Source organism: Alexandromys fortis, unplaced genomic scaffold (genome assembly GCF_014885135.2).
Source record: "Alexandromys fortis isolate MF-2015 unplaced genomic scaffold, M_Fortis_MF-2015_v1.1 scaffold_67, whole genome shotgun sequence".
In the NCBI taxonomy this organism is placed as follows: domain Eukaryota; kingdom Metazoa; phylum Chordata; class Mammalia; order Rodentia; family Cricetidae; genus Alexandromys; species Alexandromys fortis.
In genome coordinates, this window is record NW_026067945.1 from 5,805,025 (window position 1) to 5,830,873 (window position 25,849).

Below are 25,849 nucleotides of genomic sequence, written 5' to 3' on the forward strand. Positions count from 1 at the left end.
TTGGGGTCACTTTTCTGCACCTCATTTTTCTTAACTGGGGAAACAGACTTAGTCCTGCGCACACAGTTGAAAGGCTCGAACATGGTGCCATCTTTACGCGTCATGCATAACAGGCATGAGACCTGGGAGAAAGGAAGCCGTGCCATGCATCTTCAGTGTGTCACTTGCTCGGCACTTCCCACGGCTCCTGTGCACCAATGCCCACAACAGCAGAAAATAATCAGTCATGAGCTGTGTAGTGGCGTTGTGTCAGTGATGTATCATGTATATGACAGTGGCCATCTATAGGACTTTTTGATGGAGTGGAAGCATCCTTCTGGCTGGACTGTCTTGTAGACACAGTTAAAGCCGAGTGCAGGTATCACGTTGTCTATGTGGAGATGCTGGTCTGAACCAGCTCACTGTATGACCACTTCTAGTCTAGCCCAACACACGGTCTTAACTGACTACTATGTTACTGATGTATATGTACATGTGTGTGTGCGTGCACACATGCATGCATTGTATGTGTCTATGTGTATGCATATAAGAGACAGAGAGACAGAATAGACATATATATCCCAGTGCACTGATTAGTTTTTTTAAAAAATTCTCTTATATATTCCACTTCTTCCCTTCCCCAAGTTTCTCCCTTGTGCCTCTCCTCTTCTCCAGATCTACCCCTGCCCCCCATTCACTTCCTTTCAAAATTGAGCAGCCCTCCCAGGGACATCAAACAGATTTATCATAGCAAGCTACAAGAAGACCAAACACATATCATCACATCAACGCTGGTAGAGGCAACCCAGTAAGAAGAAAAGGGTCCCATGAGTAGGCAAAGGAGTCAGAGACAGTGCCACTCCCACAAGAGCACCAAGCTGCTCAACCCCAACATATATGCAGAGGACCTAGATTAGACCTCTACCGGCTCCCTGATCTCTGTGAGTCATCATGAGATCCAGCCAGTTGATTCTGTGGGCTATATTTTTGTGGTGCTCTTGACCTCTCTGGTTCCTCTGATCCATCCTCCCACTCCTCTAGAGGACTCCCCTTGTTCAGCCTAATGTTTGGCTGTGAGATTCTGTATCTGATTCCATCAGTTGCTGAATGGAGTCTCTCTAGTCATTTTGGTGAGAATTCTTCTAGGTTCCAGCCCCAGAACACTCTGCAGGCAGAACAAACTGTAAGTCGATGGTTTTGTGGCTTGGTTGGTGTGCCTGTCCTTCCCCTTGAGCCCTATGCTGCTGACAGAAGATGTCTAGTTCAGACTCCATATCCCTCCTTACCATGGGTCTTTGCTAAGGTTCCATGAAGTTTCTACTAAACTAGGTTTCCACCCTACCTCTGAAATGCCTCTTATTCCAGTCGTTTCTCCCAGTATTTTCACTCCCTACAACCTGACCCCTCCTGTTCCCAACACCACCCACCCCCAGTCCACCCATGAAATCTATTCTAGTTCCCCTTTCTAGGGAGATCCCACTGACACCCTCCTTTTACTTCGCCCTTCTGGATCCACGGGCAGGAACATGATTATCTTTTACTATACAACTAATATCCACTGAATCAACTTGTCACAAACTAAAACCATGTGGGAAGAGGGAATCTCAGTTGAGAAAATGTCTCCATCAGCATGGCCCGTAAACAAGCCTATGGGGAAATTTTCTTGATTTATGATTTATATAGGAAGGAATAGCCTGCTGTGGGAAGTGCTAGCCTGGGCAGCTGAACCTGGGAACTGTAAGAACGGAAGCTGATCACGACCCTGGAGAGAGAGTCAGTAAGTTCTTCCTTGGCCTCTCTTTTAGTTCTTGCCACAAGTTCCTGCCCTGACTTCCCTTCATGATGGACTGTAGGCCAAAATCAACCCTTTCTTCTCTAGGTAAATTATCTCTGTGGTGTTTATCACACAATAGAAAGCAGACTAGGAAACCCAGGTGGCCTCAACCGTGCGGTCTTCTTCCCTCTGCCTCTTGAATGATGAGATTTTAGGTGTGTACCACCAAACTAGATTTATAGTATGCATTTTATTATTTTAAAATATATTCTTTTTATTTACTCTTAAGCAAAAAAATGCTTTTCATATAATATATTCTGATCATAGTTTTCTCTCCTTCAGCTCCTCTTCTATTTAGTACAAAAAACTACTAAGCTGGTTCCAGGACAGGCTCCAAAACCACAGAGAAACCCTCTCTCGAAAACCAAAAAAAAAAAAAAAAAATTGACTGTAAGTGGTTCTGTCACTGATGCTGACATCCTTCAGCATCTTATGTCTGTCTCACCCCTCGATGCATCTCATATTCCATAGTGCATCTTAACTGACCTGGACCATTGAAGTTTGCCTGAGTGTACACTGACATGGTTGCTCAGTGACAAAGCCATATAGCAATGTAGTTCCGTATTGTGTGTCTACTGTGAAGAGACACTCAACTCTTATGAGTCTATTGAAATAAAGAAGGCAAAAGTGGGGTTGGGGCCGGGCGGTGTTGGCGCACGCCTTTAATCTCAGCACTCGGGAGGCAGAGGCAGGCGGATCTCTGGGAGTTCTAGGCCAGCCTGGTCTACAAGAGCTAGTTCCAGGACAGGAACCAAAAGCTACAGAGAAACCCTGTCTCGAAAAAAAAAAAAGTGGGGGTGACGGAGAGAAGAACTATCATGCATCGAAAGAGGCCACCCACAAGTTATGTGGGTAGAGACACTGGAAAAGAGGGAGCAATGGCTACCCAACTTTTTTGTCTTAAAGATATTGAGGTTCAGGTCACTTATGTGATCTCTCGCCAAAATGATCTTCTATTCCATTCTGGCCTCTCTCGTCCCTCTATGAGATGGCTAACCAAGTGGATTTTGACAATTCAGCCTTTTGTGGAAATGTGTCATCCACAGTAGTATGCTGTGGTCAATGGGGCAGGGCGTGACGACACTCAATGGTCCCTTCAACCCGGCGCCTGGGCACCACACAGGCCTTACTGGACTGTTTGTGCTGACCTCTTTGCTCTGATACAGTGTTTGGCCTGAGGCACATGCTCAGTAGGTGTTTCCAGATTTATTCCAGTTGCTATATTTGACTCGACAACGGTGTTATATGTTTGAGGAGATTACTTCGATCTCCAGAAGAACATGAGGGATAAATTAAGCTGAAATGTGAGAAAGTCGACACAACTGGATTTCTTATTCTCTTCAAATGTTCCTTTTTGTGAGATGGTCACAAAAGAGAACAGAGCATTTTATTCTCTCTGGATGTATTCTCTCCAGATACAAGCCATTGATTTTTCTCTCTGTCTCTGCCTCTTTTTCGTGTGTGTGTGTGTGTGTGTGTGTTGTCTGTGTTTGTGCACAAACCTTTAAACGAGAAGAAAATTATGGTGAAACTGAAGCAGCACAACCAAGAACATTCGAATTTTTTTTTAAATTCAAGTGTGTATGTGTTCATGTGTGCATCTGTGTGTGTTTATGTGTGTGTGTCGGTGTGCAGGCATATGCATGTTGTGTACGTGCACGTGTGCGCATGCGTGCATGTGTGTTTGCATGTGCGCATGGGTGTGTGCATGCACGTATGTGTGCACATGTGTGTGTGCATTCGTGCATGTGTGTGCATGTGTGTGTGTGAAGATCAGAGGACAGCTCTCAGTGTCGATCCTCTCCTTCCACCGTCTTTGAGGCATAGTACTTTTGATACTCTCAGTCACATAAGCCCACCTAGCTCACCCACGATCTTTGAGAGGTTCTCCTGTTTCTGCCTCCCATTTCACCAAAGGAGTATTGGGATGACAGAGCCGAGCTAACACACCTGTCTTTATATGTGCTTTGGAGATTCGAGCTTGGTGCTTCACACTTAACTCACAAGTGTCTTTTCACTGAGCCACCTCCCCAGCTTCTCGTCCTTCTACTTTTTGAGGTTCTACAAAATCAAGAGAGATGAAGCAGAAAGGCAAGAACTAATGTTATGGGATCATAGAGGAGAGGCGGGAATATGGACAACAAGCAATAAAATCCACTTGAGAAGCCTGTATGGAAACCTACTACTCCAGATGCTGCCATTGCTCATAAAAAAAAAAAAATCATTAGATGTTAATAGTAAAACCCTGTGTAACTAGGCGAGCTGCACAGCCAGCTGCTTTGGGTCTTTTTTGGTGGTGGAATTATGAAGTGAAATTTGTATAGGGCAGATCGTGGCTACTGGATTTCAGTCCCCTTGAACTATGGGGCGTCCGTGCCCCATCAAGAGGAATGGAAGGGCATGAGTAAGCTGATTCCACAGACTTTATTCTTCAACCCAAGTATCAGATGCTTTCCACAAGGAGTAGGAGTGCAAAGTGCCCTGACTTATGGGAAAGTAAGGGCAAGAAAAGGAAGTAGAGAGTCAAAGGAGGCTCTGCCTTGGTTTCCACAGGTTCCTAGTTAGATCTGTCTATCCTGTAGAAGGAGGTGGCTCCCCAGAGATGTTCGTCTCCCAGGTTAGGTTGAAGAACGAAAAGATGAAAGGTTTTCCGTTTGCATTTTGAAAATGTCGGCTCCTGTTGCTCGGCATGCAGAGAAGCACTGGGCTTTGCAGGCCCATAGGTATTGTGCAAATTCCTATTTTCTCTTCTTCATTCTGACTTCACTTTGCCCCCCTGTTCTTTTATTTCCCCCATGAATTTGCATTAAATTCATTACCTGCTCTTAAGGGAGGAAGGTCCTCCAGGGTTTAATTGAGATGTAAGACACCACAAATAAAGAAGGTGGGGGAGGGGGAGGGAGCTCTGTTGCATGTGGGACTACGCTGTCTCTCAAGTGTTTCACCGTTCTTTTGGAGAAAGTATGCCCTTCTCCTCCAGGAAACTTTAGTCTCAGAGACCTTTAATAACTTGATCTTTGGGAATGCAGTTTTAATTTTTTTCCATAATCATCATACAAATTGATCATGATAATCTCTGGGAAGAAAATAAGTAAACCAATGGCCTCATTAACCCGACTTCTACTGGGGGATGGCATTTGTCAGAGTTGGTGCCCTCATTCCATGGTGGCCAAGACCTTTTTCTGTATGACTTGATCCAGTCCCCTGTGGGATCTGGGCATTGTTTTCTGCCCAGCCTGTTTAAATTACCTCCTATATTTTGCTCCCTTACAGAATAATAGAAGAATTTGAAAGGTCCCAACCTTAGCAGGAGTTCGGCTGCACTCTACCTGGGATTTCTGATGCAAGGCTCTTTCCCAACCTTTCCTTCCTGACATCAGGGCCTCAGACTGAGCTATGGGCAATACCCAAGATCAGTCAGGGCTAAAAATGTCTGGCTCAAATGTGTAATTCTAAATGCTGTTTTGCTGAATTGGAAGGGCCCCTTTGAAGCTCACGTTTTAATTTTAATTTAACACGCAAAATGGCAGAGATAAATAGATTTATCCAAAACGCATTGGGTAACAGATTTTTTGAGTCAGTTATTAATTTTATTTAAGCGGTTCCTTTTCTTATTTTTATAAACTGTGAAATTCAAGAGAAAGCAGGATCCTCTGCAATCCCTTTTATTGATGGCCTGCTATGTGCCAAGAAAGGTGTTAAATGTTTTCAAATGCTGCTTCATTTATCCTGCTCTTACAGACAAGCAAAAGAAGGTGCGAAGAGGTGAAGTTTCTCACCCAGCTGGAACGTGGCAGAGTCATTTACAGATTTGCCTCTGCTAAAAATGAGATTTTACACAACTCTTTGAGAACCAACTTCTTAGGAGCTATGTGCGGTTTCTCAGTGGACCTTTGTTCTGATAGGCAAGAACAGGTTAGTTCCTATTCTTTTTAGGGGTACCACAGCTTTCTAGACAGGGACAGGCATTCGATGGTGCCCAGTACCCTACCCTGTACTAGAGAGTGTGTCTCTAAGCATGTGACTGGGTTAAGAAATCTATCTCGTTTGGTTTTAAGCAAACCTCTATTTCCCTGGTTGAGGCTTGGGTGTATGGGGTATGCTTGAAAGAACAAACGAGCAACGGATATCTCTGGAATTGTGTCAGGAATGCATACATCCCTGGACTGGTGTGCACATAGCTTGAGTGCCCCTGAAGGACTCGCGCCTTAGCATAGTCCCCATGGTGGAGGAGGTAGGCTACGTTGTTCAATGGTGGGTCCTTGGGAAAGCAATTAGGACCAGATAAAGTGTTTAGAGTAAATATCCCACGGTTCAATCTCTGCTGCTTTATAAGAAGAGGAAGACCATAGCCTCCCCCGCCCCCCCCCCCCCCCGCCAGGTGCATTCCTTGTCTTTTGCCATGGAATGTTCACTGTTGCCTTGTATATGTGAAGCTGCAAGATAAATTAAACTTAATTTCTTTATAGAGTAGCCTTCTTCAAGTACTTCACCACTATGAAAAATGGACTCACTCAAGCTCGCTTTAAAATCTCTCAGCTACTGTGACGGAAGGGGTGACATATTTTTAAAGCTACATATTCCTAACTCCTGAGAAATTTTATATGATTTTGGACCAACACCTACGATTTTGAACATATTGAACCTGAATCCAGTGCAACACTCTGGCTATCAGGGCGTGTTAAGCACCCACTGCATGCTGGGAAGTGTGGTATATGCTTCCAATTCAGAGAGCAAAGTGCACAGTCACATGGGGAAATGACCCAGGAAGAAAAGCCTATGAGAGCCAACAACCCCCAGCAGAGCAGGCACAGATGAGGGACTCAGAGGGTGCTTTCGATGGGCAGGAGTCAATGAAACCAAGACTTAGAGCTTTGCCTAGGAGTTGTTTAGGTTCGATGGTTTGGGAAACACACTATTTGGAAGACAATATCTGGTTTGATCAGACAGAGTTATCACCTGGGAAAAACCAACAAACACGGTATAACTGATTCAAGAAAATGGTGCTCAATGGGGGAAGGAAGCTTTAAGACCAAACACAACGTGGAAAAGCAGTAGAAGCCTGGTGCACAGCTCTTCCCAACAGGTCTTCTTGGAGCCTCTGAAAATCCCCTTGTCAGCATGAATTTCCAAGGGCTCCGATTCTGTGATGAAAACCGCGTCTTTAAGGTTGAGGCAGCTGGCAGCAGGCTCCAGAACTCGAGGGAGTGCTGCTTCAGTTGGATAATTATAAGCCTTGGAGGAAGAACACCCGTGTTGAGAGACGAAGCCCAAGGCAACCCGTAACTAGGCATTTCCAGTCCTCAAGGCTAAGGAGAGCAAGAGTCACAGTTCAGGCAGTGGAAGAAGAAAGCAGGGTGGCTCGGAAAATCCGTGAGCTCCAGTGGCTACCTCATGACTGTAAGAAAGCTTGGGAGAGGTAAAACGTTAAAGGATTTCTAGATTGGCAGCTTTGATGGCGAAATGTTGGGCCCGTGAGACATTTAATTAAATTTACCCACGTGGTTTTCATACATGTGTATATATTGTACGTTGAGCATCATGTCCTTTCTTACTCTCCCCACATCCTCTTTGTTTCTTCTGTAAAACACACCATCAGAGCTGGTTCCCAAGAAGCCAGCAACTGAAGATGCTTTTCATTTCACTCTGTGGTGTCAAGTGGATCCTCATTCTCCTGTAATATCACAGGTATCATCCTAATTCATATCAAATGCTGCTTGACCACAAACATATAAAACTGCAGCTGTGCTTAAATGAATGCAAAACACACAACAGCTATTGGCTATATACACTGAGAAAATGTGCCCAGTCCAGTCGCCAACATTAGCAATCATCAAAGGAACAGCCAAAGGAAAAGAAGAAGAAGAAGAAGGAGAAGGAGAAGGAGAAGGAGAAGAAGGAGAAAAAGGAGAAGGAGAAGGAGGAGGAGGAGGAGGAGGAGGAGGAAAAAAGAACAACTTTTACTTAATTTGCTTGTTATACATTTTAATTCTTTTCCGTTGTAAACATCTATTTATCTATCTATCTACCATCTATCTGTGTATGTGACTCCATATGTGTGTACCTGACAAAGGGCATATGGAGGTCAGAACCCAACCTGTGGGAGTCCATTCTCTTCTTTCACCGTGTCCCAGGGACCACACTCAGGCTATCAGGCTCGGCACAAATATCTTTTTTACATTTAATTTAATTTTTAGTTTTTTAAAAAATAAAACAAACTATCTAAAATATATTTTTTATTATACATACCAATCCAAGTTCCCACTCCCTCCCCTCCTTCCATTCCCTCCACTTACTGCCCTCACCCCACCCCCAATCCACTCCTCACAGACGGTAAGGCACATTGCTTTGGGAAAGGTCCAAGGCCCTCCCTACTATATCTAGGCTGAGCAAGGTATCCATCCAAAGAGAATAGGTTCCCCAAAAGCCAGTACATGCAGTAGGGATGAATCCTGGTGCCACTGTCAGTGGCCCCTCAGACTGCCCCAGCCATGCAACTGTCAACCACATTCAGAGGGACAAGTTTGGTCCTATGTTTGTTCCTTCCCTGTCCGGCTGGAGATGGTGAGCCCCCATTAACTCCGGTAGACTGTTTCAGTGGGTGAACCCATCATGGTCTTGACCTCTTTGCTCATATTCTCACTCCTCCCACTCTTCAACTGGACTTCGGGAACTCAGTCCAGTGCTCTGACAGAGGTCTCTGCCTCTGTTTCTGTCAGTTGCTAGAAGAAGGTTCTATGGTGATATTTAAGATATTTATCAGTCTGACTACAGGGCAGGGCAAGTTTGGGCATCCTCTCCACTATTGCTTAGGGTCTGAGCTGGGGTCATTCTTGTGGATTCCTGGGAATTTCTCTAAATCCAGGTTTCTTGTTAGCCCCATAATGGCTCCCTCAATCAAGATATCTCTTTCCTTGCTGTCATCTCTGTCCTTCCTCCATCTCAACTATCCCATTCTTTCATGTTCTCCTCAACCCTCCTCTTCTCCTCTCTTCTTCCCCTTCCACCCTCCCTTCTCTCTCCATCACTATGCCCCCAATTTTGTCAAGCAATCTTGTCTGTTGCCAATTTCCAGGTGGATCTATATGTTTTTCTTTGGGTTCCCTTTGTTACTTAGCTTCTCTAGGATCATGAACTATAGGCTCAATGTCCTTTGTTTATAGTTAGTATCCACTAATGAGTGAGTACATACATTATTCATCTTTTTGGGTTAGGGTTACCTCACTCAGGATGGTGTTTTCTAGTTCCATCTATTTGCATACAAATTTCAAGATGCCATTGTTTTTCACTGCTGAGTAGTACTCTAATGTGTAAATGTTGGCACAAATCTCTTTAAAAGTGGAGTCATCCTGCCCACCTTCTTTTAGGGGTTTCAATACAAAATTTCTCCGCGTAACTCAAGGTAGCCTGGAAATTACTTTGTAGTCCCAGCTCACCTCAAACTCCTCCGCCACCACCGCCTAGGTTTAAACTATGTACCACAATACCTGGCTCAATTTGCTTATCTTAGCTCCTGCCAGAGTAGCTACAGTCAGGTGCTGGCCTCTCCTTTGCTGTGTTCCCTCAAACAAGAAACAGAACTTTTGGAAGCTCCACTTGCCCACGTGTAATAAACTTGAGAAGAGTCTTCATACAGTATTGGTATCTTTATCAATAGGGTGGTGTAAGGATTAGTTAGGGTTAAAAAGTTACCAGATTTTGAATGTACAAAATAAATTTCTTTAGGAAATAATGTATGCATTGTAATTCATTTAATAAATTTTATTATTGGTTTATTTGGTTTCCAGTTAATGACACATAATAATCTATCTATTTGAATTGCAAAAATCAAGCTGGTTTGAATTAAGAAGGTGTGAAAACTCTTGGGTTGAGAAAATATGTAACACTTTCATCAATTAAAAGTAGGTAAAATGTGCTAAAAATAATGGAAGGTTCATGTCGAATTGAACTGGCTTTCTTCACGAGCTTATATTTTTATGAAGCTCTGTGAAACAAATTTGAAACAGTGCCCATTACGGAGTCTGTGTTAATTGTTATTATCACCATAAAGTTCCCATGCTTAAGAAAAGTTTGCAATTATGCCAGCCAGAAGTGCACAGTGCCTGCCTTTCATTGCTTCCCAGATTCATTTTCGGTACTGAAGCCCGATCTCCACCTTGGCAAACGGAGTGTGTGCAAAATTGAAAATTTCCTTTGCCTGCCCTGGGAGATTTCCGAAATCACAGGGTATTGCTCACTTATGGGACACAACTGCCTTTGTTCTTCGTGCCTTTTGTACGAGTGAAGACTGTTTCTGTACATGCCCACCCTCCCGTCACAATCTTAAATATCACTGTGCTAGAAGGCACTGCAATCTTAATTAAAAGAACAGTCTAATTATTTACCCTGGTTGGTTCACACAAACCTCTACAGTATAATCAGTGGACTCCCTGAAGGGGCTTCATGATCTTTTAGAATGGAGTGGGAAAGTTTGGTACTGGCTTGAGCTCAGCTAACCTGTAATGGAGTCTGACCTGCAATTCACCTCCAGGTCACCAGATCAAACAGTACTTATCTGGGCAAACGCACTGCTATTGACTGAGTGTTGGTGGGTGGCACAGAGAGAACCCTTTGCAGTCACCTCCCGGAGCCTCGGAGAACCTTCCGCGTGTTTCTGAGGGACAGAGGGAAAGAGGAGGGCAAACAGACAGACCATTCCCCTTTGGACAGTCTCCATGACAAGCCCACGAGGCAAGGCTGAGGACAGCTCAGATGGCTGGAGGTGTTTGGTGACAATCTCTTCCTGCACCTGGCCGGCACTAACTACGGTTGCAGGGTGTGCCTGGGGCTGAGTCATAAAGCAAGGTGGCCCTCTGGAACTGAGGCAGAGATGCTTCCAGGCCAAGCAAGGGGGTCAGCTGTATCCTTAAAACCTTTAGTTCTCAGCTGCTCTGGAATAATAAGGTAGAAGTGTGTTACTGAAGGGCACTGAAAGGGTCCTAGGTCTCTCCCGCAAGTATATTTTAGAAAAAACAAATAGGCCCTAACAATGTTGGATTAAAGATATAAGATGACCTTCCTCCATCTTAAAACATGTATCCGTGCCAAAGGTCTACTCACATTGCATCATGGACTTGGTGGGTTTGAGAAAGAAGCAAATAGGACCCAAACATCCATCCCTACAGCATGGCAGAAGAGTTTGGGCAATGGGGACTAATAATAAATATAAATTAATAAGAGGTATTAAATAGAGAAAGCTGTTAGAAATGGAGTTAAGTTTCCTGAGAAGGTGTGAGGCAAAAGAGCAGGCAGCCTGGCTAGATATGGAAGACAGTTTTGAACACGCCACATGCTCCCTGGATGTGTGGAGACTGGACAGCACCCGTTTTTACTTACATAGATGAGTTCACAGGGAGAGGGAGGTTCATCCAGGTAACAAGGTGAGAATAAGGATCCGACCTTCCAGGTCTGATTCTATCTGCAGTTTTGGCCTAGTCTAGAGTCAGGACTCCAGAGTGGAAATTGACTAACTTGGTTTCCCAATCCCGTAGATCTTGGGAGCAGGAAGGTCAGTGGAGACTCAAACAAGTGAGTGCAGAAGGGCGTAGACGGAGCGTCCCTTGGATGGTCCGAACAGGAGGAAGGACATGCTAGGCTCTCCCTGTTATCGGTAACAAGTAGGACCTAGGCAGCTTCAGGCTCTGACTCCCAGACATGGAGTAGAGCATAAAGTCAAACAGAAACATTTTATTTTGTAATGTGTTAATGTTCATACTGGCGAATTTTCAAACACATTCCCAAACACATCCCACCTAGCTCAGTAGGGAGTCAGTTCATCCTCCCATTTCCCCAAAGCATATGTAGAGAGAACTCCTCTTATTACATACCCTTTGCTGGTATTACAAAGCCAGCCATACTCTTGACCCTACAGAAATCACAGTCAAATGAAGGATTCTAGGAAGGGGATTCTTGTGCTTGGAAACATGAACAAAGGGGACCGGGCCCTTGAGTACTTACTTACTTATTTTTGAATATTAAGAGGACAATGTCTTGCAGAGAGAACCCATTACATGGGAGCTATGATTGTCTTTTTGACTCTTCAAAGACCCACTAGTCAATACATTGTGAGTCAAATCCGTCTTTCCCCTCACTGAAGGTTCCAGGAAGTCCTGAAGAGTTCTGTGCTTAACCTAACACTTCCCAAGTAGGGTCAAGGTCAAACTCCTTTGTGCAGGTAACAGACTGGTCACCTTGTTGACCAGTTTGGGAAACCGCTCTTGAGCTAAGTCCAGAGCTTCTGCCAGACTGATCTCTTTAACCAAAACATGCCTTTTGAACTGCTGCTAGAATCATTCCTTATGCCCATCCTCCATTTGTTCACATTATAATTATTTTCGCCATTCCTCCAAGCTTCCTCAACTCCGACATAACCTCCCTCAGGAAGCCCATACCCACTATCCCAGCTAAGGCTCCTGTTGCTATTTTCCAGCCTTTGAAAGCAAGTTTTAGCTAGACCACTTAGCATTTATTTCATTATCATCCCAATGATTATTTAGTAGTTTTGCTCTCATTTATACTTGTAATATCGCTCCTTCCACCCTCGCAGGGGTTGTTTCAGCTTATGAACCCTCCAAAAGGATGTTCATGTCGAAAGGGAGAACATATCCATTGCTTGTCTCATTGTAGTGACGAATGTCTGGCTGTCAAGGAACAACTTGCTTGCGGCATGCTGGCTTGGCTCAGCTTACCGTTTACGGCTTACAGATCCTTTTGGGGAAGTGTTAGATTGAGCAAATAATTTTGTAGGACTTCTCAGAGCCTTTAGTGAACTTCATCCAGAGGAAGGGGTACCATGAATCCTGGGTCGGGGGAAAACAGAGGCAAGAGTGCTGGGCAGTTGGCCCCACTCAGCCTCAGTTAGGGAGTGGGGCTAGGCAATAAAATCTCAAAGGCTGCCCTCAGGGACTCGCTTTGTTCAATGAGGTTCCCTGTCTTAAATGTCTGCCACCTTCTAAAAAAAGGCTTTAGCTGGGGATGCAGCCTATGGGGAATATTTCACACTGTGACACAATTGAGAGCTAGGGAGGTGACTTCATCGTAAAGCGCTCTGGGCTTCAAAAGAGACTGCCTTTGTCTTTAAGAAGACAGCAGGTATGTCCAATGGATCTTCCCTCCCAGACAGTAAGGGTAACCCCCACAGACAAATGAAGAATTGGTCTAAAGCAATGTGGCTCGCAGTTCGGTGTGACTGTCGGGTTTTGCGCGAAGAGGTGCCTGGTTCCCGCTCTGGCTGCCGTGTGCCTCTGGTATAGTAGACATGCAGGACGTCTCAAACAACATTGATTCTTCTTATATTTTATATAATAAAAGTATCAATTAAAGACAAAAATGACTGTCAAGTCACTCAATATTTTTTGAATGCCTGTTATCTGCTGGAAGTTATTAACAAGTTGTATAAATAGTAAATAAAAGACAGATCTCTCTTGTGAGGGAGGAGACAGGAAATGTGGAAACAAATGAAGAGACCCTAACGGCAGTGTTTACTAAAGAGGAAAGTACTACTGGGAAGCAAAAAAGAAGGACATAGGAGGGAAAGGGTTGGGAGGGCCAGGGAAGGTACCTCTGTTCAGACGGCATGTGAGCAAGGCTATAAAGAGACTGTGGGAGGTATGTGGGCTAAAGGTCACCATATAGGCAAGAGAAAAATGCCCAGATAAAGGAAGAGTGGCTTGAAGCAAGCTAAAGAAACATGCTAGGCATTCTGGCCATGCTGACAAGTATTTTATCTGTAACGGAATCAGGAAGCCATAGTGAATTCTAAGGCAGGGATTGCATTAGTGCTTGAAAAGTTCTAGGTATGTCGGGTAGAGAATGTAAAGGAGAGAGAGAGAGAGAGAGAGAGAGAGAGAGAGAGAGAGAGAGATTGATTTGTTAGGTCATAGGAGATGCTAGAAACCTGTGTCAGAACAGGATTTATTAGCCCTACAATATTTGGTTCTGGAGAAGTCATTGTGGCAGGGACTTCTCAAAAGCTCTAAGGCATTTTATCAGCATCCCTGGTGTCTACCACCGAGAGGCCAAGATCTCCCCGCCCTAGTCCGTGCTCCAGCTATGACAACTCTAGAACAATTGTTGAACTGCTTTGTTGGTTGAGGGACAGAGGATAGGTCTGAGCACGTAGGAAGGAGAATCAGCCAGGAGTGGCGTAATCAGTCAGATGAGGAAGAAGGAGGAGACCTGACGAGAGGCTGGGTTTCCGACAGGAAAATCTTTGGGTGGTGGAAGAACAGGCTTGTTGGGAAAGATGTCTGTAAAGCTTCTGCTCACGAGCGCAGCTCAAGAGACCTCTCCCGTGGAGACAGGAGCAAGAATTGAATTTTCAGTTCTGGAGTACGGAAAGGAGAGCTGCCTTGACAGACCCTTGATGGCCCATGCACGGTGACTGGGGTCATCACGAAGATGAATGGGACCGGTTAGGAAACATTGGAGAGGAAGAAGGGAGTGAAGAAAACTGGGGAAAGAACTGTAACAAATCTAAAGAGCTAAAGCCTGAAGGAGGTGCTCCCAAGAAGATCAGAAGACCCACAAAGGACTGAGGGACCAACCCAGGAGACAGCGTAGTGATGAAGATGCATAGCGCTGGGACATAGGGCACTGGGTGTTGAAGCTTGGTTCTATTACTGATACCTCCCTTGCCTTTTACATGTGATTTAGCCTTTCTTTTACGTGTGATTTAGCCTTTCTTTCTTCTCTCTCTCTCTCCTTCCCTTCCTCTCTCTCTCTCTCTCTCTTTCTTCCTTCCTTCCTTCCTTCCTTCCTTCCTTCCTTTCTTTCTTTCTTTCTTTCTTTCTTTCTTTCTTTCTTTCTTTCTGTCTCTTTCTTTCTCCTTCCTTCCCTCCTTCTTTCTCTCTCCCTCCTTCCCTCTCTCTTTCTTTCTTTGTTTCTTTTGTTCTTTTGTCCCTCCCTCCTTTCCTCCCTCCCTCCCTCCCTCCCTCCCTCCCTTCCTCCCTCCCTCCCTCCTTCCCTCTTTTCTTTCTTTCTTTCCTTCCTTCTTCCTTTCTCTCTCTCTCCCTCCTTCCCTCTCTCTCTTTCGTTCTTCCTTTCTGCCCTCCCTCCCTCTCTTCTTTCTTTCTTTCTTTCTTTCTTTCTTTCTTTCTTTCTTTCTGTCTTTCCTTTCTTTCCTTTTTTTCGGGGGTATACATCTGGGCAGTGCACCATTATGGGCCGTGTACCCATATCTGTAGGCATATGTGTGAAAGCCGGAGGACAGCTTCAAGTGTCATCAGGTATTATTCACCTATAAGTTTTTAATTCATTCACGTGTTTATGTATTTATTTATTTATTTATCAAGATGGGGTACCTCACTGATCTGGAACTGGTCTCACTGTTCTTATTGTCAAATAAACTAGGTTGGTTGGCCGGTGAGTCCCAAAGTTCTACTTGTCTTCAGTTGCCTCCCCTCTCTCCCAGCTCTGGAACTAAAATCCTGGACACTATGGCCGACAATTTTTATACCTCGGTGCTAAGGACCAAACTACGCTCCTCATCCTTGCAAGGCAAGCCCTTTACTGGCTGGGTTGTCTCCTCAGCTCCACGTTAGCCTCTCTAAACACTCCTGTGTTGTTGGAGGGATTAAATGAACGTTTGGTTCAAAAACCTTTAGCCTAGTCCCGCGGCCTTAAGTAGGTGCTGCGGAAACGGTAAGAGCAGGAAGAGATGTGGAGAGAGACACAGCTGTGCGGGCTAATAGAGGTGGAGACAGTCATTAAGAAAACATTCAACTCACAGCCCTTGGCAGTGGGAGCAGAGGAAGCCACATCTCAGCTAGCAAGCTTGAATGGGATCTGCTGTAACTCTACACAGCCCAAAGCTCGCCATGCCCTCGGGTAACGTAAGGAAAGGTGTTTGCCTCCTTCTCCTCCAGGACAGGTGCTCGACTGATACAATTTAGGGTCTCAAATTCCCCAGCTTAATTGTTTGCTCTATACACAAGTTAGCCCAGCTCCGAACACCTGTGGACTAAGTTCTTTTGATGCACCAAAGCCTGTCTTTTATTAAGCTTTTGCAAGCAGTCAAAATAAGACCAAATGTCCATATGCCCCGCTTATCCACGTGGGCAAGAAGTAAGCCCTCATGGGGATTGCACGGTTACTACTTAAAATAGCCATCAGCTCCTTGGGCTTTGGAAAATATGGTTGTGCAATTAATGCAGCCAGAGTTAGATATGAAATAAATTGAAATATTTTATATGTATAGAAACTTGCCTACACACTCATAAAATTTCCTATTAGTTGTACTTGAGGTTTATCCATGTTGAATCGATAAAAAATGATTTAGAACGGATGGCTTCCAACAGCTGGTTACGCTTTCAGTCTTCCATAAAGAAGTTAAAATTAATTTTAATATGTTGACGGTGCTTATTGATGATAATATTCATAATAAATATCCATCGGAAAAATTCTCTGGCATATCTATGTGACAGAAAGGTCAGGAGTGTTAATGACGATCACCATACAAAATGCAATTCAGTCAATTACTTTAATTAAATCTAAAACTACTTTATGTCTTCTCATTTATATAGTAAACTGATAGGGGGGGAAAGGGCAGCATCTTTATCCGGCTTCTTTTAGAGTCCAAAGTTGGGGGGGGGAGGGAGCTTTCAGATTTTGCTTTAAGATTTGTAGCTCTTGTGTTCATTCTGGAATATTTAATGTAATTATGGGTCTTGCACGCAGTGTGCTTGCTATAACAAGAGGAAGAAAAGGTGGCGATTTCCCTTCTGAATGCGTTTTTACAGAAGGAGAGCTTTGCCTCCGCAGACGCTAATCTTGCATTTAACACACTGGGTGATACTGGCTACAGTCAACATTCCAGGATAAATGGTAGAAACGTCTGAATTTCTTTCATCACATAGTTGGGGATCAGAAGAGAAAGACGTTAGCTATCTGAATTCTTTACAACCTCCTAAGCCTGAGCCTTTAAAATTCACTTGGCATTTTGACTCCACCAAAGGTTCTTTCTGAACCGATGGCATCCTACAGAACTTTGCATTTCTTTCTATGTCGTTAAACTTGAAAATCAGAAAACTGGACATTTAAACATAAAAGGCATCGGGCCTGGGGAAATGTCTCAATGGTGAATCCTCGTCACTGACCCAAAATCAGGGAGGGAGAGAAAGAGAGAGTACCTGGGCCAGACTGGCTAGCTAGACTAGCTAGAGTCAGAGAGCTCCGGGTTCAGTGAGAGACCCTACCTTAATAAGGAAGGTGGGGAGTGGCTAATTCAGTGATTCGGTTTCAACTTTGCGTCGCCACATCTACGCACACACCTTCGAACACACATGTGCACCCGCACACACGTCTACCACATATGCATGTAGACAAGCAAAATGGAATCAATCAACTAATATAAACATTTCAGTTACTTAGTGCTTAGTACTTAGTATTACAATCAAACCACAGGAAGTTTTGTCTCGATCTTCACAGGAATTGCGTTCTAGACTGACGGAGCTGAGAAACAAGTGTAGAAAAAGTAAACTGAGTGGTATTGGATAGCAGGAAAAACTGCGTGGGGAAACAAGCGGGACACTGAGTGGGAAACTCCCTGTGTTTCCCAGACTGTAATGCTTTGGGATAGAAAACCCTGCATCTCCACAAATCCCCAGTCCCAGATGAACTTATACCTACTTGGACAATTGCCATCCAACTGCATCTGTAACTGGATAGTTAAATATCCAAAACACTTCAGAATTTGAAACTGTTGGACCAACATCACGGCACCGCCAGCGGAAACTTGGATTTTTCACCTCACATAACAGGTAGAGTCAGACTTCATGTGCACTAGAAGTATTATGTAAAATTGTCCTCAGTCTGTGTAGATAAAATAGCTCCAAAGCATCAATGAATTTTGTGTTTACAACTGGGTTGCCCTCGAAACTCTCCCATTGTATGTTATGTCAATATTGCAAAAAAACCAAAACAAATCATAAACCTGAAATACTTCTGGTTCCAGGCACTTTGTCACATGCTCTTCAATCTGCAATGGGAAAGAGAACGGCAAGTGGAGTGTTCTTTAGGGGTGTCAAAGAATGCCTCTCTAGGACAGACATATCTGAGTTGGGGTAACAGCAATTCAAAAGCTCTACCTGCATACACCCACAGAAATAGCAAGGCAAGGAGCATTCTCTTCCAATACGCTCCCACAAACGGATCCATGCTTTAAGAAAAATAAACATATGTAAGATGTTTTCTATCAGCCAGAAAAGTCATGATCTTATCTCTTTTCATAACTCCAAGTGACAAGAATTATATTTCCATTTTCCATATCAGATATGTGTCTGCATAGGTTCAAAGCCTACTGCATATGAAGGAGTGAGCTTAAACTGCTTTGGGAAGGAAGAATCATTGGGCCATAGCCAAGCGGCTGAAAGACAAAGGTAACGAAGGAAAGTTGAAAGCAGCAGGGGAAATACAGATTCCTCAATAGCATTAATAGCTGCCTTTCTACAGAAGCATAGAGCCCCAATGGGCAATTCTTCGCATAGTAGGCAGGAAGACAGAAAGATGAGGCATAAAGAATTCCATCCCAGGAAAAAATTATCCTGCAAAATTAGACAAGAAATACAGCGAAGGCCAGTGAAGAAGGGGGGGGGGGGGGGGAAGGGACCACAATCGCAATGCATTTGCTCTGAAAGAAGTACTAGAGTCCTTCATGTAGCACTGAAGGACAGGAGGAAGTAACTCGCTAATGGGGAGATGAAGCTGCACAGGCAAGTATGAACGCCGGTATTAGTGAATCTCTGTAAATCTTTTCTTCTTTTCTTTATGAGCCAATGTGATGAGCAGGAACCATTCAATGGCCTATGTATATAAATACAGAGGTTATATACTCTAATTGCACAAAGAAGATGAAGGAGATGGAGACACTTTGTAGCAATGTTGTAAGTCATTGATAATAATACTCGGAGTGACCCTTAGGGAAATAACTAAAACCAACTACGAAATTATTAAAATGTCACACTGTAAAGTATTTCTCACAAGAGGAGGAGAAAGTAGGAAAGATATAGAAAACGATATAAAATATATAGAAGACCTATAGCAAAGATGACAGATAGAAACATGATAATAAAGAGTTAATACACATGTACCAACCGTTCCTCAAAAGGCAGGAATCATCAGATGTATTAAAAATGGTCCAAAGAGAAAGGCGTGGGCATGGGGATTTAGTTCAGTGGTAGAGCACTTGCCTAGCAATTTTAGCTCAGTGGTAGAACACTTGCCTAACAAGCACAAGGTCCTGGGTTTAGTCCCCAACTCCAGTAAAAAAGATCCCTCACCTCTGCTTTTTTTTTTCTATAGTGGACAAAATTTACATTCAAAGAAATAATATATCAAAATTAGAAACAGAAAAATGCACCAGACAAATAGTAACCAAAAGCCGGTGAGAGTGACTCTACATACATTAAGATAAAGAAATTTTATAATAATGAAAAGGGCCAACCAAGAAGACACTGTAACTATAAACATATACATACCCAGACTGGAAAGAAGGAATAAAATTATCTCCATTTAAAGATGATATTATCTCATTCATAGAACTCTCATTCATAGAAAATCCCAAGGAATCGAATCAAATTTTCTCACAGTTAACAGATGAGTTATCAAGGTTGCAGAATACAAGATCAATATACAAGACTATTTTTTACTATGATACATTCGCAATAAGCCAATAGAAAATGCAGTTAAGAAAACAATTCGATTTACTGACATCAAAAGTAATAAAACATCAGAGGAAGTTCAACAAATCATGCAACATTCAGACACTGAACACTATCAAACTCGCAGAAACAAGTTAAAACTCCAGAGAGCTGGAAAGACATCCTGTGTTCATGAGCTGGAAGATGGCATTCATATGTAGAGTCATTGCAAATCCTTTCAAAATTACTGATGATTATTTTTCTTGCATGAATAGACTGAGCCTAAAAATTCAAAGGCCATCTAAGGGGTTCAGTGGAGGCAAGACAGGGCAATCCTGAAAACAAGTGGAATTTGAAGCTGATTATAAAGTTAAAACAATCAGGAAAGTATGGCCATGTTCTACATAAAGGTAAATACTTAGATCAACGGAATTGAACCGAGCATCCAGAAATAAACACTTCTCTAACCCAGTCAACTGATTTTGGACAGGAGTACCAAGACCAGTTGGTGAAAGAAAATAAAATCTCAAAATGTGATCCTGGGGTAACTGAATGTCTACTTGCAAAAGACTATAATTAGTCCACCCGCCCCATGTTATGTTCAAAAATAACCTCAAGATGGATTATAGAATTAAATGTAGGAGCTAAGACAGAAGTGGGCAATAGTTTTCTAAATATGACACCACAAGAAAAAACATTAAGAGAAAAAGGAATGTAAGTCTAACTTTATCAAGGTTATTAAGAAACTTTTATGCTTCAAAATGCCATCAAGAAAGCGAAAACACAAGACACAGGACAATGCAGTGTTTTCAAGTCATATATCTGATGAAAAACTTGAAGGCAGAGTATAAAATGTTTCTCAGAATTAAAGAATGAAAAGAAAACATTCAATAAAAAATGGGCTAAGGAGATGGTTTAGTTAGCAAAATGCTTACCACCCTAGGATGAATTCCTGAGTTTGATCTCCAGAACACACATGGAAATCAGTCATGGGGGCAGGCACTCAGTGTTTGGGGTGCTCAGACAGGTGGATCTCTGTAGCTCACTGGGAACCAAAATAGCCTAGTTGACAAGTTGAGGGCTGCTGAGGACCCTGTTCAAAAAACCAAGGTGGATGTTGCCTGAGTAACGATACTTGAGGTCAACATGTGAGCACATGAACTTACACACATGTGCAATCACCCCCACATACACGCACATACTAGGGAAAGCTTTGTATACTAGGATTTGAGTCGATCCCTTTCTCTGAAGAAAATGTGCAGATTCCCAATAAGTACTTAAAAAGATATCCAATATCAACTACAATGGCATTTCACTGTATCTGTTCACTAAGACGATAAAAATAGAAGAAGAGAGACAATAACGAGACTTGATGAGGAAAGAAATTGACACCACTCACGCACTGACAATGGGATTAAGAAATACTGCAGAAAGTATGTCAGTTTCTCACAATGTAAAACACGGATTTCTCATAGGATACGGTAATTTCACACTTAGGCGTGTAACGGGGAGAACTGAAAACTTGTGAACATGGTAACAGCTTCGAGAATCTTGTTAGCCATTTTATTCAAGCTGCCAAAGGTGGAAGTCACCTAAGAACCGATCAGCTGGTGATCACATGACCAAAGCATGATATATCCACACACTGGATCATATTGGGTCTTCAAAAGAAATGGAAGTGCTTGTATGGTATGTGTATGACACTTGAGCATTTTCCAGTTAGTGAGAGGAGTTGGACACTTCAGACGGATAGTAGACATCTCTATTTATATTAAATGTTGAGAACAGGCAAATCCATAGAGACAGAAAGTGGGTTGGCGGTTGCTGTGTAGCAGAGGAGAACTAGCAACTGCTCCTTGACTTACATTCTGGGATCACCAGCGCAGCATCAGGTTCTAAGTAGTTAATTTTTCTAAGACATAATAACTGGCTGGGTTCGAAATTTCCCGCCAGTACCCATTACCCACTTCCTTTAGATGGTTGGAAGACCTTGTCACTGGAATGAATTTCCCAGGTGCCCTTGCAGAGAGGTGTAGCCATTTGTCTTCACTGTCTAAAATTGCTGGCTCTCTACCTCCTCCTCCCATTTTGAGCAGGCTGAAGCACACGCATGCGGTGCTGAGCTGCCTTCGAATAGACTGTCAAGGCACCAGACAGACCATAGGCTGTGCTGCACCGCCAATTGGAGGGCAGAGCCTCCGAATCTCACTGATGACAAGGGAGAGCAAACTCTCCTTCATGCGCTAGCCATTGGCATTCAAATCTATAAAATAACATCTTGGGCATCATGGTCATTAAAGCTATACACGTTATTTTTTCCCTTCCTTTGGACCTGTTTCTCAGGTGGTTTTGAATGAACAGCCAAGGGCATTAGGGTCAATGAGCACAGTCCTCTCCTTGGGGGACTTGAAAGTACTGTGGTGAAGTTGGTCACACGCACAAATAGCAGACAATGCAGTAAAGAACAGGAGCCGAGATTTGCACGATGTGTGTGGAATGCAGGTATTTATTTGGGTTGACACAGAGGGCAGATGTCCAAGCCAGAAGCCTGCACTTGGACATCATGAAAGAGGTGACAGCTGAAGCCCTGGGCTATAATTAGTCATCATTAGAGTCCCCCACCAGTTCTCCATGCACACTTCAACTTTTTTCTATTTTTAAAATAATCATTTATTTGGTAAAATCAAGCCATTTAAAATTAGCGTTAATGCTAGTGTTTCTATAAATAAGGAAAGCATTGGGAACGATTTCATTTCTTCTGTGTGCATTTGTGCAGGCATGTGTGTGTTCATGTGCATGTGAGTACGCAGGTGTGCAGACGCATCTACAAGTATGTGTATATGGCCAGCTAGGGTTTTGTTCCTCAGAAGCTGTCCACCCTGCCTTTGTGAGGAAGCATCTCTCACTATGACCCAGAGATTACTGGTTATGCTGGACTCTCCCATCAGTGAGACTCAGAGGTATTCCCACCTCTGCCTCCCCAGTACCGAGACTATAACACCTATATCTGGCTTTTTCCAAGGGCAGTGAGGTTTCAACTTAGGCCCTTACATCTGCAAACACATTGCTCACCTAGCAACCTCTCTAATCCCTGATTTTACCATTTCTCATACCTGTTAGAAAACAACACAGCTCTTATCAGCACAAAACGACGTCATGGCACAGAATTGAACATAAGAACGTCTGAACTAAGATGAAAAAATTAGATCATCTTCATCTGCTGCAAATGATTTTTCTAGTTAGTTGGATGTTATGAATTTCCTCCAGGAATCTTTACTTAGATTATCTGAGTGCCAATTTGGCACAGTGATGTACTTACCAATCTCGTAGCAAATCAGTTATCTTCAAAAGCTTTGTTTTTTAATTTTAAGATGATGTCAGAGGCACACAAAATGGAAAATGCCCCTGAAATTATTGATACACTTCCTTCTCAATGTTAACCTTTTATGACGTCATGATGCTAAGAACGAAAATACAGTTAAGAACAGTAGTATTGATTAAGCTACAGTCTTGATTAGATTTCACCAACTTTCTCTTCTTCTCTTTTTTTTTGTCTTCTCCTCCTCCTTCTCCCTTTCTTACTTTTGCGATTTTCAGAGTTAAACCCCCATCTACATTTGCCTGTCATATTTAACTTTTACTATATTCCCTTTTCAGGGTTGGCAAACATGAAGACGGCTGGAATGAGAGCTGAGTGACCAGGTGGGTGCTGAATGAAACCCTGGGTTTGTCAAGGAGTTGATTGGAGGGAACTAACATGAAAGGACCCTGGAAATCATGAAGAACGGCATCCTATGAGGAAGATTATTTATTCAATCATTAGTCCTGGAAACATTGCTGAGCGTGGGCTGTACTGTTGACACCAAGTCAGGCACTGAAGGGTAACAAGCCTCCTTTCAACTCTGGCTTGCTGGCAGTCCCAGCCTTATAAGTCTCATCAGTGACCCCTGACATGAGGCTATAATACCAGCTATTGCCTTCCATTGGAACTCCTCAATGAGGATCTCACCACAGGCTTGAAAGAGTTAACGTCCCGAGAATGATTTCCCTCCCTCCCCCTCCAGGCCTGGGAACCCTGTACCAGCTCTGTCCAATCTGGCATGCATTAGGCTCCCAGTATGTATTTTCTTCCCCCCGCCCCCCCCCCCGCCTCTGTTTATATCTCTGTTTTTTTTGTAAAGTCTCCTAAACTGTAGCCATGTCTTCCAAGATCTTTGACAGTGTTATAAATTTCATTAAGAAGATAGAGCCTTACGGGGCAATTAACTCCAAAAGTGGCACAAAGCAAGAGCCAGGAGATACTGGCGGTCGGTACTTAGCGCTGAGCTCTGAAACTGAGATAAGCCCTATCCACCCTGGGTTGTGTTTAATGTTCACTGCCGCTTCCACACCACTGCTACAACCTCGCGGTCACCGTGTTAACACTCCCCAGTATCTATTACAATTAGTTTTTGATTAAGAGGCCTAACATGGCTTTTGAAGCTTTTTACGTTGTGTCAAATGGCCGGTGATGGAGTGAGCTGGGCAGACACCTCCCTGAAACAAAGCGTATTGTAAAAGGCTTCAAGCGAGCACTATTTTATCATCCTAATGGAAACCAGATGACTCCGGACTCTCCCCTTAATTTCAACTATTTACTGAAGAGTCCTTGTTTTGAATTACTGAAAGATTTATTCTGAAATGACGACCTCATGCATTAAGAATCACTAATAACCGGCACTGGAAATTTGGGAAAGCTTTTAAAGATAGCCCAAGAGGCTTTCACAGAGGGTTGATCCTCGTTTATTCTCTCCTAAGGTTTTTTTTTTTTTTTTTAAGAGAGCACATGCCTTTGCCCTTTTCTGGCATTTAAGTATTATTCTAATTATTGTTTATGAGGGTTTTCTTTGTTAACGCTGCTTTTCCTGCTAGGGTTTCAGTTGATTATCTTGGTCTTTTACCTAAGAGAAAGGTCATGAGTGCTTGGTGAAGAAAGAGAAACTTTGTTTAGTTATGTAAGATATAATCCCCTGTGAACCGGAGTTACATGCAAGCTTTGTAAAGGTTTAGATGTTACACAGGAAAAAAAAATTGTCAAAATAAATTATGCGGTGGGGGAGAAGGCTCAGGGCATAGGACGTTTGCCATGCCAACATGAAGACCTGCGCTTGATCCCCTAAAATCCCTGAGTGTAAAAGATGGGTGCTATGGTGTGAGGCTGTAATCAAATCAGTGGCAAGAGAAAGACTAGATTCCTGGGGTTTGCTGGCCCGTCTAGCTTTAGCTAAACTGGTATGTTCTACATTGAATGAGAGCCCCGCCTCTCTCATTAGCTAGAAAGTGACTGGGGAGGACACATGATTTCAACATCTGGTTTCTACCCACATTGCATGCACACACATGAACACATACGAAACATATCTGTAAGGAGAATGAAGATGCTTTGTAAAGGGGGTATAACTAGCTCGCGAAGTTGATGAAAGGGAGCCACTTAAAATTCCTGAAAAATCATTTCAATGGTAAACAGTTGTGCACGTTTAGGCGTTACAGTGTAGTGCTCCAGTCTATCTGTGGAATGTATAGTCACTACCTCACTGTGCATCAACCTCCTGGGCACTTGCCATTTCTCTGTATAGGAATATTCAAAGTTTCTCTTTTAGCTACTCTGAAATACACACTTAATTGCTGTTCTCACAGTACCACAACTTGAGTGCTCACGGGCACTCTAGAGCCCCTGCGTTAAAGGTTTTGCACCAGGGTGGTGCTGTGTTAGGAGGTAGGGGTGAATGTGTGGTATGTTTGGGTCTTTAAGGGGGCATGCCGCTGAAGATGGGGATGAAGGTGTGGTATGTTTGGGTCTTTAGGGGGACATGCTGCTGAAGGGTCTATGCCATTCCGTTCCTATTAGCCCTCTAGCCATGAGGTTTGTTCTGCCATGCTATTTACCAAGGCCATCTGGCCTCCACACTGGAATCCTTAAAACAGTGGTTCTGTTAACAGAACACCTGAAAATTCTAGAACAAAAAGAAGCAACCTCACCCAGAAGGATTAGACGGCAGGAAATAATCAAATTGAGAGCTGAAATCAACAAAATAGAAACAAAGAAAACAATAAAAACAATCAATGAGACAAAGAGTTGGTTCTTCAATTAAATCAACAAAATAGATAAATCTTTATGCAAACTAAAAGGCAGAGAGAGAATATCCAAATTAACAAAATCAGAAATGAAAAGGGGGACATAACAACAGACATGAAGGAAATCCAGAGAATTATCAGGTCATACTTCGAAAACCTGTACTCCACAAAACTGGAAAACTTAAAGGAAATGGAAAATTTTCTGGATAAATATCACTTACCAAAATTAAATAGAACTTTAAATGCT

General features: G+C 43.1%; 1 long non-coding RNA gene across 1 annotated transcript in view; it reads left to right on the top strand.

Annotated features, from left to right (window-relative positions):
- The window catches only part of LOC126505958 (uncharacterized), an 85,673-nt gene extending 62,198 nt beyond the window's left edge, over positions 1-23,475 (top strand). The window contains exon 5 of the long non-coding RNA XR_007593036.1: positions 23,146-23,475. This is a non-coding gene — a long non-coding RNA (uncharacterized lncRNA). The remainder of the gene's footprint in view (positions 1-23,145) is intronic.
- Positions 23,476-25,849: the final 2,374 nt, after the last annotated feature.